The sequence below is a fragment of the Cibotium barometz genome, chromosome 5 (assembly GCF_041138505.1).
Source record: "Cibotium barometz isolate CiBa-2024 chromosome 5, ASM4113850v1, whole genome shotgun sequence".
Classification (NCBI taxonomy): Eukaryota; Viridiplantae; Streptophyta; class Polypodiopsida; order Cyatheales; family Cibotiaceae; genus Cibotium; species Cibotium barometz.
The window spans coordinates 3,633,462-3,649,268 of NC_141050.1; positions in this window are offsets into that span (position 1 = coordinate 3,633,462).

Below are 15,807 nucleotides of genomic sequence, written 5' to 3' on the forward strand. Positions count from 1 at the left end.
ATTTATGCATAAATATTTTTTATATTAAAAGTGAAATTTTGAGTATTATCATTCATAGAAAATGTGGGGAAGCTATGGAAAAATTTAAATCATTAGAGAATGAATTTATGAATAATAGATTTTATGCTAAAAGTGAAGTTTTGAGCATTATTCATTTGTCAAAAAAATAAATAAAGTTATGCCTAAATTTTCTAGATTCAGTCAAATTATGAGAATTATGGAAATGATTAGGAATATAATTCATTTAGATAAAAATGGATTAGTAGGTGTGCATAAGTATTTTATGCTAAAAGAGGGATTTCCATGATATTTTATTTTGGTAAAATAGAGAAAAGAAGGTGAAAATATTCATAGGGGTATATTGAGAAAATATAGATAAATTTTTAATTAAAAAGAGAAAATATGGGTATAATTAATTTTGTAAATCCCATGACATCGTATGCATAAATCTTTTATTCAAAAAGAGGAATACTGAGCATATTTTATTTTGGGTAAATTGAGAAAAGAATGTGAAAATATTCATAGGAATGCATTGACAAAACATGGATAAATTTTTAATCAGAAAGAGGAATCACGAACATACTTGACTTCTGTAATACGTCTAGATTCTCGAAAAATAGAATCTTGGGTACATTCTGAAAACAAGAAAAGAATTTCCCAGAAAAAGACCAGAAACATGCGTCGTTGGATGAACGTAAAGACTGATTTATTCCCAGATTACCTGGGAAAGGAATCTGGAGTTCTTAAAAAGACCGAGGGTCCAAAAGAGAACGAAATTTAACTGAATTGAATCGGGAAAAAAGTTACCTTTAACTGAGCCAAGTAATGTGGCCGAGACTTAGAAGTTCTGACAGTGTAAAATATAGAGTAACTGTACTTTAATCTGGTTAGTTGTGGAACAAAGAATCTCATAACTAGATCAAAGAAAGTTGATAATCAAAGCTGATTCACTAAAAGCAAAAAGAGACCATCTTTTTTGTGGGAATTGGATTGAGGTGTGGAATGATGTGAGTGATGTGTGGAAGGATGTGAAATGTGGGGAATGATGTGGAGTGATGAGAAGTGATGTGTAGATGATGTGGATGGTGTGGGATGATGTGAATGAATGTGAAAATGATGTGGGATGATGTAAATGAATGTGGGAATGATGTGGGATGATGTGAATGAATGTAGGAACGATGTGGGATGATATTAATGGATGTAAATAAATGTGAAAATGATGTGGGATGATGTAAATGAATGTGGGAATGATGTGGGATGATGTGAATGAATGTAGGAACGATGTGGGATGATATTAATGGATGTAAATAAATGTGGGATGATGTGAATGGATGTGAATTGATGTGATGCAAATTGATGTAGAAAAATGTGGAATGATGAGAAATGATGTGGAACGATGAGAAATGATGAGGAATGATGTGAAAGGATGTGGAATGATGAGGAAAGATGGGAATTTTGTTTGGAAATTGTATTTGCATATGAAACCTATTTTTTAAAGATTGTTTTACATCAAGAATGCTGGGGAAGCATTTTGACTATCTTATGGAATGAGGTCGTGGGGACCTAAGCGGAAAATGTTACGAGCTAACGGAGAGTCAAAGAAGGACGTCTCACGTGGCAAGATGGGCCGAGGACTTGACGAGCCTCAGTTTGGTTAAAATAGTGAGCTACTGGTACAGTGCCATGAGGGGCCAAGGAAGCGGCCTATGAGTGAAGCACTAGGTCACCTGCGAAGGAACCTAGAGGGTGCTGACCATACAGTGCTCGGGCTTTGGGTCACCCAAGATACCCACGCGTGCGTCAAGGAAGAAAATAAGTTGGAGTTGTTTTCTAAACACGGGCATGGATCTGGTTGATTGGCCTTGTTGGTCTTCAACGGATGAGTTCATGGCTCTTTTATATGGATCTTGTTGGTTGATCTAGTTGATCTTCAACGGAGAGTCAATATGGATTTTATGAGATTATACTCCTAGGTACTATGGGGGCTAGGAACTATTGAAAAGGCCCTTGAGTGAAGTACTAGGTGAGCCTAGAGGGACTAACCAGGTGGTGAGCGTTCTGGTTGCCGATGATGCCATAGGTATGCTGAGGAAGGAATGATTGGAATTTTGATTTCATGGTTGGAAAGTTGATTTCATGGTTGGAAAGTGGAAAAGTTGGAAATTGGACCCTGGAAATGGAATACTGAGGATTATGATGGAAACACTGTGGTTTTATTGCAATGCTGTTTTGGAAATAGTTGAATCTAAGAAAAGGTAATTTCATAGTGGGTGCGTTGTTAGAATTCGTGGTGCTCATGCTAGATCAAGTATGTGGGGAGGAGAGGGACTCACAAAAATACAAGAAAGATATCTTGTTTATTAAGTTGTTTATGAATACAACTAGGCCTTGCTCAATACAAATTGCCTTCTAACTCCACCTTTAAATAGGTGAGCTAGTGGACCATAAGTCCATTCATACACGCACCCTTCGCCTACCCTTTTATATGACCTTAGTCTTTTAATACCCTCCCTCAATACCAACTATGAAAGAATTGGAATAGGTAGTATTGGACATAGGTTGCCTTTATAACATTAGGCGTACAAGGTTTAGGAATATAAGTGTTGTTACATTGAGATTTAAAACAGGTGCTCAGATGAGTTAGAGATTGATACAAAGTTAGCCTCTGACTCTTTGTTAGGGCATTTAGAAGTGATATGTCCCATTTGTTTACACCTGTCACATTTCATTTTGTTGGGATATTTGATCCAATAATTATTTGCCAAATGACCCACCTTTTTGCCAATGGGCACAGCTTGTTCGATATTCGATGAAGTGGCTGCATTTGAAGATTCAAATCCTCCCTTTGGCCTCTTTTCTTCATCAAGACAAGATTGAATGACTCCTTGAAGGGTGGGATTAGGTATGTTCTTCAGGGTGGTGACTAAGGTGGGGTACACCTTCTTGACTGCTTTTAGCAAATAGCCACACTGCATCATCTTCATCTATTCTCGCATTCACTGATGCAAGTTGAGCTATAAGGCCCTTCAAGTGAGAGATGAAGGCTCCAATGCCATCTCCCTCTTTGATTTCCAAGCTGAAAATTTCAATTTTAAGTGAAATCTTGGAATTCTTACCATGAGCTCCATAGAGCTTATCAAGCTCATCCCATTTCTCCTTTGTAGTCGGAAGCTAGTCCACATGGTGAATGAGAGCCTCATCAAGATGAAGCATGATGATGGCTTGTGCCCTCTCATCATCTTCAATATCTTCAGCCTTAGTTCGATCAATAACCTTAGTGCCGGAGATGAATGGCCAAAAACGTTTGGACATCATCTTGTACTTGACAAGGACTTGCCAACTGTGGAAGCCCTCTCCCGAGAACTTCTTGATTTGGGTGTTTTCCTTTGACATTGGGTATTGAAGGAGGTTACTAGAGAGTAATGGGCTGATATATGAAGAGGTAAAAAACCAAAAATTTATGATATTTAGGCTTAATTAGAAAGAGAAAGGCTTATGAGAGTGCAACAACCTTTTAATCAAGCCAAGGATGTTGCATAAATAGGAGATTAAATAAGTAAATCTTATGGTTTAGCACTGAGGGTTTGTGCCCACCCACTAATTTTGATGGGGATTAGCTTCATTAGTGTTAAAGAACACTTTGTTTCGTGATTAAGATCACCATTAGTGTTTAAAAACATAATTAGTACCTAAGAGTACATTTTTAGCATCTAATGACACTTGTATTGGTGATTAGATTCACCATTAGTGTTTAGTAACACTCTTAGTGTTTAAAAACACTTTGGAATAACTCCCCTTTGTTGGATTAGAAGCCTCATTAGTGTTAATCAACACTATCAGTGCTCATAAGCACACTTTGAAGAGCTTTGAAAAAGATGATGTGAGGAAGCTTGATGAGGTTTTGATGAGTGTGAGACTTATGAATGCCTCATGTGGTTGGCCACCACTTCAAAATCAAGAATAAGATAAGCAACAAGTCCTCACAAGATCACTTAGGTGATTAGGGCAAAGAGGGGAGGATTAGAGCAAGAAAAGAAAAAGTTTTGAAGCTTTAATGGAGAGCTTCAATGGAGTTGAGGGAGTGCTGCCTGGTTTTTCTGCTATAGCGCGCACGAGGATGCACCATTGGATGCTCCTGAGACAATGGGCTTCAAAAGCCCTAAGCCCATGTTGCTAATGATCAACTGTAGGCGTCACATTTTTGTACGACCACGATTGCAGCCAGAATATGCGTCGGCTTGCACAGGCGGCAATGCCACGATGGAAAGCACCCAATTCAGCTGATGGACTATACGAAAGTATGCGCCCGGATGTCCTCTACATTTCCCTTGAAGAAAGCTCGGTGAGTTGTTGCCTCCACGAGCTGCTAGAGCTCCTCCACTGGCTGGGGGTTCAGCTCCACAAGTGAAAGGATAAGGAAAAGTGAAGCAAAATGACCTACTCTACACCACAAAAGGGCCTAATCAACCAAAGCTCTAGATACCATGTTAGAATTTATGGTGCTCATGCTAGATCAAGTATGTGGAGGAGAGGGACTCACAAAAATACAAGAAAGATATCTTGTTTATTAAATTGTTTATGAATACAACTAGGCCTTGCTCAATACAAATTGCCATGTAGCTCCACCTTTAAATAGGTGAGCTAGTGGACCATAAGTCCATTCACACACACACCCTTCTCCTACCCTTTTACATGACCTTAGTCTTTTAATATGCGTAAGTGGTGTGTCTTTAATTTTTGCATGAGTGCCAGCTAGGGGGCCTGGGAACTCTTTTCCCTGGTACCTGGGACAAAACATAACCAAATTTTTATAATGGATTCTATCAATACAGTGGTTGGGCAGTTGGCTAACCCATGGGATTGTTGGATGGGGTTAGGCTGGATCGATGGATTCCTATAATAAAATTCAATTCTGTTCAAGTTACGATAGTTGAAGTAAGTCACAGGATAATCCTTGTTCTATGGAAAAGAATCAACGGCTGTGCCTCTTTCAATGGGGAAAAAGCATTGGTCTCTATGAACCAAGTGCAAGTTCCTCCTTGATCCGGCCATGTGACCTACGGGTTCAGTCGAAATACAAAGGATAGTTAAGGCTCTTGACTACGTTAGAAGATTTTCTTGGAGGAATTGCCTATGCTTTCTAGGCAAGGGAAGCTTTTTTCGGGTTTTGGAAGAACCGAGGGATTAGTCTCTTGTCCGAACATTTATGGCCCCGAGTGGGAAGCTCTGCCCTCGTGCGAGGTTGCTACTTCCGCTGCCAGCACTCCAGAGTTCCGATGCACAGAGGGGGCAGGGATCTCACAGTTGGTATCAGAGCAAATTGGTTGAAGTTGATAAACCAAGAAGCAAGAAATGCCAAAAATTTATAAGTTACGAGTGAAAGATTATAATTGTGTGTTGAAATTCGTACAAGTTGATATTCAGAATGGAAATTCATAAATTGAAAATTGGGTTTTAGATGGAAGTACCACAATTGTGTGGAATCCCTGACTTGTTTGAGGCCTAGATATGATGACATTTGCCTTATAACATCAAGGATTGTGACTACCCGTATATACCGTGGGTATACTGTAGAGTAGATGATGATTTTTTGAATTCTGGTGGTTGATATGATTTTAGAATTCTGGTTGAAAATTTGAAAAATTGATTTGGATTCTCATTGAAGAATGATGATTTTTTTAATTTTGGTTGAAAGTAGATGAGTTGAATAAGTCATGATAATGATGAATGGAGAGGATTCCAATGACGATAGACGATCAAGACTTTCAGCAGATCACTCTATATGAGATTAGTGGATTGTGCTGATAGATTGTTCGCAGCTTGACCTTTGGCCCAATAGACCCAATTGTGGAATGACAAATTGAGAAGCTGTATAACTAAAATTCCCATGAAGAATGTTTAGATGTTAATTGGAAATTACGGGTCCGATGGACCATAAATCTACTTCAATGCATAGTAGAGCAAAAAGAAATTACAATTCAAGGGTAATATTAGTTTACATATAGATTGTTTTTTTTAATACCCTAAACATTGCATGTTCATATTCTATGTGAAGAAAATCCACTCAGGATAAGCTTGTAGTATCGTTTTGGCCTACCAATTCCCATAGGTTAAAGGGTATGAGATCGTGTGCATACCATTCACCATGGATAAATTTGACCTTATATCATTTTGATTGGCATGGTCACTTCAATGTTAACCTCTATTCTAGGAAGATTTAGATTAGTCAAGTTCAGGCATTAGGTGTTTCTATTCTTGTGAGTTCTCCTCCTCACCCTCTAGTAAAAGCATTGTGAAAATGCCTTTAAGTGTGCTTGACCCTAGCTGTATGGATTGATAATTGCATACCATGCGCATCACACCCATCTAGACTCCACCAAGAATGATTTCATCCACCAAGTGTTCCTAGAGTTACTCTCTAGGATGATTATTGATTGGCCCAAAGATGTCCAAGTTCCCTAGTACATGATATTCTTGCTAGCATCATGGAATGCTAATGCCCTTCTTTGTTAAACATTATTATGCATTGGAATGTTTAGCCATACCTTGAGAGGCATTTCAAGGAAATAAGAGCGTGTTTCTTTGATGGTGAGGTTGGAGTTGAAGGAATAGTGGAATAATTAGAGAGGGTTCTTGATGGAGAAGGCATGTCTTCAAGTAGAAGAGCTTTTAGGAGGAATCTAGTAGCCTTTTGCTTTAAGCACCATAGAGTTCATTAAGTGTTGGATCTTAATTCTCACAAAAGGTCCACCAACTTTGTGTTTTTTAACCTTCAAGGTGAATAAATTAATGGTGAAGTATAGTTTAGCTTGGGTAGAAACAATGATCCATTCACATCCTAGAAGTAAATCTTCTTCTAAGGCATACTCAAACATAAAGACCTTACAATTCAGGGGATTAGTTTACATATAGATTGTTTATTTAAATACCTTAAACATCACATGTTCATGTTCTCTTCAAAGAAAATCCACTCAGGATAAGCTTATAGTGTCGTTTTGGCCTAGCAATTCCCACATATTAAAGGGTATAAGATCGTGTGCATGCCATTCACCACCACAGATAAATTTGACCTTATATCATTTTGATTGGCATGGTCACTTCAATTCTAACCTCTATTCTAGGAAGATTTAGATTAGTCAAGTTCAAGCATTGTGTGTTTCTATTCTTATGAGTTCTGCTCCTCATCCTCCAGTAAAAACATTTTGAAAATGCCTTTAAGTGTGTTTGACCCAAGCTACATGGATTCAAAATTGTGTTTGACCCAAGCTACATGGATTCAAAATTGCATACCATGCATCATACACATCTATAATCCACCAAAAATGATTTCATCCACCAAGTGTTTCTAGAGTTACTCTCTAGGATGATTATTGATTGGCCCAAAGATGTCCAAGTTTCCTAGGACATGATATTCTGGCTAGCGTCATGGAATACTAATACCTCTTCTTTGTTTAATGTTATTACCCCCATTGGAATGTTTAGCAATACCTTTAGAGGTGTTTCTAGGAAATAAGAGCATTTTTCTTTGATGGTGAGGATGGAGTTGAAGGAATAGTGGATTTATTAGAGAGGGTTCTTGATGGAGAAGGCAGGTCTTTAAGTAGAAGAGCTTTTAGGAGGAATCTAGTAGCCTTTTGCATTAAGCTTCATAGAGTCCATTAAGTGTCGGATCTTCATTATCACAAAAGGTACCATTAACTTTGTGTTTTTTATCAATGGTGATGTATAGTTTAGCTTGGGTAGAAACACTTGGGTAGAAACAATGATCCATTCACATCCTAGAAATAAATCTGCTTCCAATGCATATAGTAGAGCAAAAAAGAACTTACAATTCAAGGGATTAGTTTACATATAGACTGTTTGTTTAAATACCTTAAACATGGTATGTTCATGTTCTTTGTGAACAAAATCCACTCAAGATGAGCTTATAGTGTAGTTTTGGCCTAACAATTCCCCAAGGCTCACCTCTATTCTATGAAGATTTAGACTAGTCAACTTCAGGCATTGGGTGTTTCTATTCTTGTGAGTTATCCTACTCATCCTCTAGTAAAAGCATTGTGAAAATGCCTTTAAGTGTGTTTGACCCCAACTGCATGGATTGATAATTACATAACATGCATCACACCCACCTAGACTCCACCAAGAATGATTTCATCCACCAAGTGTTTCTAGAGTTACTCTCTAGGATGATTATTGATTGGCCCAAAGATGTCCAGGTTTTCTAGGACATGATATTCTAGCTAGCGTCATGGAATGCTAATGTGCTTCTTTGTTTAACACTATTACGCATCATTAGAATGTTTAGCCATACCTTGAGAGGTGTTTCAAGGAAATACGAGCGTGTTTCTTTGATAGTGAGGTTGGAGTTGAAGGAATAGTGGATTTATTAGAGAGGGTTCTTGATGGAGAAGGCATGTCTTCAAGTAGAAGAGAGTCTAGGAGGAATCTAGTAGCCTTTTGTAGAAAGCACCATAGAGTTCATTAAGTGTTGGATCTTCATTATCGCAAAAGGTACAACCAACTTTGTGTTTTTTAACCTTCAAAGTGAATAAATTAATGGTGAAGTATAGTTTAGCTTGGGTAGCAACACTTGGGTAGAAACAATGATCCATTCACATCTTAGAACTAAATTTGCCTTCTAATGCATACTCGAGCAAAAAGAACTTACAATTCAAGGGATTAGTTTACATATGGATTGTTTGCTTGAATACCTTAAGCATCATATGCTCATGTTCTTTGTGAAGAAAATCCACTTAGGATAAGCTTATAGTGTCGTTTTGACTTAACAATTCCCACAGATTAAAGGGCATGCCATTGACCACGGATAAATTTTACCTTATATCATTTTGATTGGCATGGGCACTTAAATGCTGACCTCTATTCTAAGAAGATTTAGATTAGTTAAGTTCAGGTAGTGGGTGATTCTATTCTTGTGAGTTCTCCTCCTCATCATCTAGTGAAAACATTGTGAAAACGAATTTAAGTGTGTTTGACACTAGCTACATGGATTGATAATTGCATACCATACATCACACCCATCTAGACTCAACCAAGAATGATTTCATCCACCAAGTGTTTCTAGAGTTACTCTCTAGGATGACTTTGATTGGCCCAAAGATGTCCAAGTTTCCTAAGACGTGCGATTTTGGATAGCATCATGGAATACAAATATGCTTCTTTGTATAACATTATTACCCATTAGAATTTTTAGCCGTACCTTGAGATGTTTTTCAAGGAAATAAGAGCATGTTTCTTTGATGGTGAGGTTGGAGCTGAAGGAATAGTGGACTTATTAGAGAGGAATCTTGATGGAGAAGGCATGTCTTCAAGTTGAAGAGCTTTTAGGGGGAATCTAGTAGCCTTTTGCATTAAGCATCATAGAATTCATTAAGTGTTGGATCTTCATTATGACAAAAGGTACCACCAATGTTGTGTTTTTTAACCTTCAAGGTGTATAAATTAATAATGAAGTATAGTTTAGCTTGGGTAGCAATAGTTGGGTAGAAATGACGATCCGTTCACATCCTAGAATTAAATTTGCTTCCAATGCATAGTAGAGAAAAAAAAACATACAGTTCAAGGGATTGGTTTACATATAGATTGTTTGTTTAAATACCTTAAACTGGCATGTTCATATTCTTTGTGAACAAAATGCACTCAGGATGATCTTTTAGTGTAGTTTTGGCCTAACAATTCTCACATATTAAAGGGTATGAGATCATGTGCATGCCATTCACCATGGATAAATGTTACATTATTGGCCCTCTATGGTCTATTAGGGACGCCCATTCGACCATTGTGCCATGCTTGCAATTAGTATCGTGAGTGATGTCATATTAGTGATTGGCATATGCTTTGCAGGTCTATGCTATGTATGCTGTGATTGGGTGATGCCATGTGTACGCATGCTAGTGTTGTTGATATTGGTGTTTGATTGTCTCACCTAACATGTTGACTTGTTGAGTATAGGTGATGAGTACGAGGATGCCGAATGAGGCATTGTACTTGTGCGAGGGTCATCGAACGAGGTGTCGCACAGGCATGAGTGTGTAAGGGTCACCGAACGAGGTGTCGCGCGGATTTTGTCATGTGCATGGGCATTTACATCGCCTCGACATTTATGAGCTATACTTCATTATTTTTGGTTGGCCGCATGCCATTTATTTGTACTTGTATTTTTATGCACCTCGATGTGCATGGGTGTAGTGCGTGTGAACTGGAGGTTCACTATTATTTTTGGTACACACTAGATGTTCACACACTAGATGTGTGTGAACATCCTCTAGAAGGATTGATTATTCTTGTAAAAAGAGGAGACTTAAAAGTGTAGAAAAGAATCCTGTTGTCAAACTAGCACCTCGATTCTATGGTCCTTTTAAGATAGTAGACAAAATCAATGACCTGGCTTATAGACTAGATCTTCCATCCCATTGGAAGATTCATAACTCTTTTCATATTAGTCTATTGAGACCCTTTAAAGGACCAATCCTTACTCATCCTATTTATGAAGAACCTCTAGAGCTAGTTGATGATGAAGAGCAATTAATACCTGATGAAATTATTGACCACCATGAGCAAACTACTACTAGAACTAGCAATGTTTATAACAGATATCTTTTGACCTGCATCTGAGAGAAGATGCTCGTTGGATGCCCGAGCGGTTTTTCTACACATGCCCTGACTTAATACACTCCTATCAAATATGCAACTGAGGTCAGTTGCTAACCCAAGCAAGAGGGATGTTACATTATTGGCCCTCTATGGTCGACCTATTGGGGATGCCCATCCGACCATTGTGCCATGCTTGCAATTAGTATCGTGAGTGATGTCATATTAAATACTACATTGGCATATGATTTGCGGGTCTATGATATGTATGCTATGATTGGGTGATGCCATTTGTATGCATGCTAGTGTTGTTGATATTGGTGTTTGATTACCTCACCTAACATGTTGACTTGTTGAGTATAGGTGATGAGTACGAGGATGCCGAATGAGGCATTGTACTTGTGTGAGGGTCACCGAACGAGGTGTTGCACACGCGAAGGTCACCGAACGAGGCGTCACACGACGCGAAGGTCACCGAACGAGGCGTCACACGGGTTTTGTCATGTGCATGGGCGTTTACATCGCCTCAACATTTATGAGCTATACTTCATTATTTTTGGTTGGCCACGTGCCATTTATTTGTACTCGTATTTTTATGCACCCCGATGTGAACGGGTGTAGTGCGTGTGAACTGGAGGTTCACTATTGTTTTTGGTACACACTAGATGTGTGTGAACATCCTCTAGAAGGATTGATTATTTTTGTAAAAAGAGCTCTATTTTTGGCAAAAGCTTCACGATTGCTTGAGGAATACATGATTAAATACTCATGTCGTGCAAGGAGCCAGGACGCATGAGGGGGAGATTTAACCCAATCCTTGTTGATTGATGGTGATGTTTTATTTTGTGCACAATGTTCAAGTCTATGGTTTATCTTCCATGTTTATTTCCATGTCTATGTTTAATATGTTTGAATTTGTTATTTTTTTGGAGTTGAATATTTATTCGTGATTATTGTGTGCAATTTTGGTACTTTGATTCTCTTTTGTGTGGCAAGTTCTTGATAATAAGTTTGAGCCTATATCATTTTGATTTCCATGGACACATCAATGCTGACCTCTATTCTAGGATATTTAGATTATTTAAGTTCAGGTATTGGGTGTTTTTATTCTTGTGAGTTCTCCTCGTCATCCTTCAATAAAAGCATTGTGAAAATGCCTCTAGGTGTGTTTGACCCTAGCTGCATGCATTGATAATTGCATACCATGCATCACACCCATGTAGATTCCACCAAGAATGATTTCATCCACCAATTGTTTCTAGAGTTACTCTCTAGCATGATTATTGTTTAGCCCAAAGATGTCCAAGTTTCCTAGGACAGCTAGCATCATGGAATACTAATACACTTCTTTGTTAAATATTATTACGGATTGGAATGTTTAGCCATACCTTTAGAGGCATTTCAAGGAAATAAGAGCATATTTCTTTGATGGTGAGGTTAGAGTTGAAGGAATAGTGGATTTATTAGAGAGGGTTCTTGATGGAGAAGGCATGTGTTCAAGTACAAGAGCTTTTAGGAGGAATCTAGTAGTCTTTTGAATGAAGCATTTAGGAGAGAGGGTTCGTGATGGAGAAGGCATGTCTTCAAGTAGAGAGGGTTCTAGATGGAGAAGGCATGTCTTCAAGTAGAAGAGCTTTTAGGAGGAATCTGGTAGCCTTTTGCATGAAGCATCATAGATTTCATTAAGTGCTGGATCTTTGCTATCACAAAAGGTACCATCAACTTTGTGTTTTTTAACCTTTAAGGTGAATAAATTAATGGTGAAGTATAGTTTATCTTGGGTAGCAACACTTGGGTAGAAGCAACGATCCATTCACATCCTAGAATTAAATGTGCTTCCAATGCATACTCAAGCAAAAAGAAATTACAATTCAAGGGATTAGTTTACATATAGATTGTTTGTTTAAATACCTTAAACATGGCATGCTCATGTTCTTTGTGAAGAAAATCCACTCAAGATGAGCTTATAGTGTAGTTTTGGCCTAACAATTCCCACAAATTGAAGGGTATGAGATCGTGTGCACCATGGATAAATTTGAGCTATATCATTTTGATTGCCATGGACACCTGAATGTTTTGGCCTAACAATTCCCATAGATTGAAGGGTATGAGATTGTGTGCACCATGGATAAATTTGATCATTTTGCTTGCCACCATGGACACTTTAATATTGACCTATATTCTATGAAGATTTAGATTAGTCAAGTTCAGGCATTGGGTGTTTCTATTCTTGTGAGTTCTCCTCCTCATCCGCCGCTATAAAAGCATTGTGAAAATGCCTTTAAGTGTGTCTGGCCCTAACTTCATGGATTGATAATTGCATACCATGCATCACACCCACCAAGAATGATTACATCCACCAAGTGTTTTTAGAGTTACTCTTTAGGATGATTATTGATTGGCCCAAAGATGTTCAAGTTTCCTAGGACATGATATTCTAGTTAGCATCATGTAATACTAATGCGCTTATTTGTTAACATTACTACCCCTTGGAATATTTAGCCATACCTTGAGAGGTGTTTTAAGATGAAGTGTTGAGTTTGAATTTTCATGTGTATTGTAAAGGGATTAGTCCATTATGGTAACCTCTTTATCATGAATCTCAACATTATCAAGAGTTACCAACGTGTACAATGGTATTGTAGGTCAATGACTTTTCTTACTAATATTTGTTTGGAATTCACCTTTGGCATTAGAATGCTCTTATGTATAGTCTTTCAGATCTTAGGTACATTTTGGGATTAGGACTTAGGCATGCAAAGATGTAAACTATATCATTATCTTCACAAGATAAGAGTGATGCTCAATGGGATTGTCCCAAAATTATTGAGCTTGTTGGCATAGTGAGGGAATTTTCTAACCCTTTTAAGCACTAGATCATTTTCTAACCCTTCTGAGGGCTAGATCATTTTGATGACTAGGTCTATCAATGCCTTCAGGATAGAGTACTATCCATCCATCTTGGAAAAATCTCCACCTCATTACAAATTTTTTGCCATATTCCACTTTTGTGCCTATTAACAAAGACAATGTGAAGCACTCTTGAAAAACCTCCAGTAAAATTTTGATGAGAGAAATTGGAATCTAGGAACCCTCTCTAAGACTATAAATATGTGAACTTTTGATGAACAAATTATGCAAGCATTTTGGGTTTATCTTATTGTGTATTTTAACTTGTCTTGTTTTAGTATTGGCTTTAAGTTTGATTCAATGTCTCTTGTAGTTTTATTTTTTAGTTTTATTCTCATACCTCCACCTACATAAAAATTTTATATTCTCATACCTCCACCTACACAATAAAAATATATTTTGTAGTTTTATTCTCATACCTCCACCTATGCAATAAAACTTTACCATGGTGTTAGAGCTTAGGTTAGGACTTAGTGTTTGGGAAAGTTTTCTATTATATGCCTCTTAGTATGTAGCTCACAAGAATCTGATATGAAAAATGTAATGTTTCATAATCTAGAATAGATAATGTCAACCTACTTTAGATGGGTATTTTTCATGCTAGTGCTAATATCCTCACAAAGTTTTAGCTCAAAATTCTTTCTTGTTGTTAGTGAGAAAAAGGTGTAATAGTGGTGGCAGTAACTTTTGGGTGGTGTGATCAAAGAAGAGTTTGGTTTAAAATATTCTTGCAAAATTTGGCAAATCTTTTCTTTTACAATGTTTTAGACCACTATTTGTTCTATGATCCCAAAAAAATTTGAGCTCAAAGAAAAGTCATATGGAGGAAATACTATCTTTTCAAGAAGATATATAGAAAATTCAAACATGCAAAACCAGAGGCACAATTCACAAATTTAGTTGGCCAATTATTTTATTGCTGGTGTATTTTCAACAATCATAATGTCTTTTATGCTTGTAATATGAATCGTTATTATTTTTAATCTCATTCTACATCAAAGGATTAAGAGCCCAACATTGTGATACTTTGACTTGCTTCAAGCTAGACTTGATTATAAAATTAGGCACAATGGCCAACACTTATGATTGAAAAGTTCAATGGTGAAGGATTCAATAAAAGCTAAGTATCTTCTCATTAGATAAGGATTGTGGGGAATCATGTTTGAAGGGAGAAAATCCAAGTGAGGAAGAAGAATCCAAGTGAGGAAGAAGAGAGTAGAAAATAGCTAGCAAGAATGAAAATTTTTCTCTTGTTACACTCCGATTAGGGGATGCAGTCATACATTATATTTTTACAAACATAACTTCCTATGATGCTTTGTGAAACTCTTCAAAAGTTTAAAAGTCTTTTAGATCCAAAGCAAAGAATTAAAAATTAGCCTTAGATTTTACTTTTTTAGGTTAATCATGTTGGTTGAGGAATAATTTACATTCACACTTAGCATTAAGTGTGAAGAATAATTTACATTCACATTTAAGCAAATTAAAGGGCATAATGGAAATATTGGAGAAAATTGGAGCTCTGATTGATAAAGATGATGTATAGTCAATATATTAGACAGTATGACTTAAGAATGTGGGCATGTAACCACCTTGAAGAACCTTCTAATTACAACTTTGAATGGTGTAACAGCTTCAATCTTGACAAAGAAAAGTGCCTAAAAGTGATAACGAGAAAATGTTATTATTGTGGGAAAATTAGCCATAAAGTGTTCAATTCAATTGTGCTCAATTGGAAGAAAAAGCACGATGAAGAAGTTGCAAGTCTTGCAACAATTTTTAATGAGAAGCTCATCTATATATTAAAGAGAAAGATAACATGCTCTAAGCAGTGATAGTCATATAGAACCCTATATTGGTGCTATGTCTACTAGGATTGTGTGGTTGGAAGTTCACATGATATGTCCTAAGACACTTGATGTTTATGCTAAGATACAATAAGAAATTTGTATGTATATCCTGATGCACTTGATTTTAACTAGGGGAGATCATGTGGCATGAGTCTACTTGGCATAACTTGAAGTACTTCTTTCATGTGATGGAGCATGAGAGTATGAGTGATAATTAAGCACAACCTACATCTTATGGATGCTTGAAGAGAGGGTGTTAAAATAGTGACCTTGCATTTGTGTGACCTAGATTTGATGAAATTGTGTTGGAGCCTTAGATTATGGCGCAAAGGTAGAAATGGTGTGTAAATTTGAAAGTGATTGGAATAATTAGTTGTTAGGAGTTGTGCGAGTGCTTGACATGAGTAGAAGTTATTAAATTTTATGACTTGATTATAGG